The following is a 2,172-nucleotide window of genomic DNA, read 5'->3' on the forward strand; positions in this document are numbered from 1 at the left end:
CATATTTTCTAATTAAGAAAAACCTGACATTCTGGAAAATACAGTATTATGGCTCAGTTATTAAGGGTGTAAATGTCTTAATGTCAGCACAAAACTCACCTGAGAATAATTTTGAGACAAGCGCAGGTGACAGCTTCAGGAATGTCAGAAAATATTTGGAAAGCAATCTGACAGAGATGGAAATCTTTCTTCACTATGGCCAATGAGAGTAGTTCAGGGCACACACTACATTTCCAAAAAATAAACAAACAAGACGATGAGCATAGTTACACAAAACACTTGGAGATGGGAGACAGGGGCTGAACAGGTGAGTTCAAACCTCTAGCAGAGGTACCGAGTCTCCAGCAGCAGTAGAAATGCACACTGAGGGTAGAAGTTGGCATCTGTCTGGGATCTTCAAACTAGCTCTAATGCCACCCTGCCTGCTGCCAGCTGGAGGTCAGCCTGAGGAGTCCGACGAATAAACTCACCCACCTCTGCTTGTACATCCTCTACCGCACTAGTCTAGCAAAAAGCACACACTGCATGATCACAACCTAATGAACACAATCCATGTGCAAAGGTTCTTGAATATATATATGCAAACTCAGCAAATAAATAAATAATAAAAAATAATAAACAAACAAACAAATGTCCCCTTTTCAGGATACTGCATTTTAAAGATAATTTAGTAAAATCCAAAAAAGTTGTAAATTGGAAAGGGTTTACACGTTTTCCATAAATAAAAACACCAGAAGAAAGATACCTAGGATCTCTGCTCACCTGCATGCAATAGGCCTGTTGAAGGGAGGCATGAGGACTGCGTATGTGGCCAGAGCAAACTAACCAATAAACTGGAATGTCCGTAAAAGTAAGACACCTAAGACAGTGCAGTCCAGTCCATGAGGATGAGATGTACTGTAATTAAATCAGATGGTCACTACACCAGATACTGACAGTTACTTTTGATGACAGCGTCTCTCATGATGCTTTGCACTCTGTTAACGCTGTTAACGTCTTTTGGAGGAAGTGTGGCTTTGGAGAGATATCTAAAGGGTGGATGCGCCCTCTCCCCTTATATGCTGTCAAAGCTAACTTGCTATTGCTAACCTCTTGAATGTTTCAAGTTACAAAAAAAAAAAAAGACTGAGGCAGCCTTATACCTTAATATGTTGAATGAGTTGATCCACTGTCAGTGCAGAACTGATATTCTGCAAAAACAGTAAAAAAAACAAAAAACATCATAAGTGACAATAACAGCACATCTACAAATACAAATATACACATACATATACAATACAAAGCACATCTATATGTACAGTACAATCAAACAATTTAAAAGAAAATATAAAAAAAATCAATATTTGATTTTTTGTAAAAACCATGTAATTTTTAATTAACCTGATTAAAAACATGTTCAAGGGCACAAACAATAAACTTTCTCAGACGAGTAGAAATATATATATATATATACTGTATATATATATATATAAAACAATGAGCTCTCCGACATGTACATATGAGAGTGTTTTCAACTGAAAGTACTAAGACACATGCTTGAATCATAAATTGATCATGCAGTACAGTTGAATGTTTCCTACAAAAAAAACAAAAAAAACAAAACAACAACAAAGTTCAATATACACATTTTACATTAAGTAATACAGTTTTTTGTTTGTCACAGGGGTCTGCAACTTTCTTTATATATTGTATTTAACTTAAGGGGGAAAAAATTTGATGTTATGTTAAATTCAGAGTATGTGAGTGGAGCAGCGTGACTTTGACTGGAGCATCTTAATACTTTAGCTGCAAATTTCATCAAGGAGTGAAGGCAGCGTGCGGTTTCTGTTCAGTTGAGCGAGGAGCGGGAAATGGTGAACACACTATAATACTATAAAATACTTAAACAGTGGAGTGATTATTGAATGCTTGGGGTGTGGAAGAGAAAATGTTGCCGCTCCACTCTGCTCACATACTCTGGTTAAGTTTAAAAGTAATTTGAAACCTGATGACCCATGTTATCCCAGCATTACATTTGTTTTAAACCTTTCAAAATCCTAAAACTCCCTTTTTAATTTCAATATAAGATTTCCAATGTGACCCTATCAAACAGTATTTGTAAGGGTGGGAATCTTTAGGCAGCTCACAATCTTGATCTACATTTTTATTAGGGCTGCCCCTGACTAAAGATTT

General features: G+C 36.3%; 1 long non-coding RNA gene across 1 annotated transcript; it reads right to left on the reverse strand.

Moving 5' to 3' along the window:
* Nucleotides 1–1,181, reverse strand: LOC107591949 (uncharacterized). Its single transcript, XR_001609928.1, has 3 exons — nucleotides 1,143–1,181; nucleotides 320–504; nucleotides 1–225 (listed from the first exon to the last, which is right to left on the reverse strand). It is a non-coding gene; the product is annotated as an uncharacterized lncRNA (long non-coding RNA).
* Nucleotides 1,182–2,172: the final 991 nt, after the last annotated feature.

This window comes from Sinocyclocheilus grahami, unplaced genomic scaffold (assembly GCF_001515645.1).
Source record: "Sinocyclocheilus grahami isolate Dianchi unplaced genomic scaffold, SAMN03320097.WGS_v1.1 scaffold148.1, whole genome shotgun sequence".
Lineage (NCBI taxonomy): Eukaryota > Metazoa > Chordata > Actinopteri > Cypriniformes > Cyprinidae > Sinocyclocheilus > Sinocyclocheilus grahami.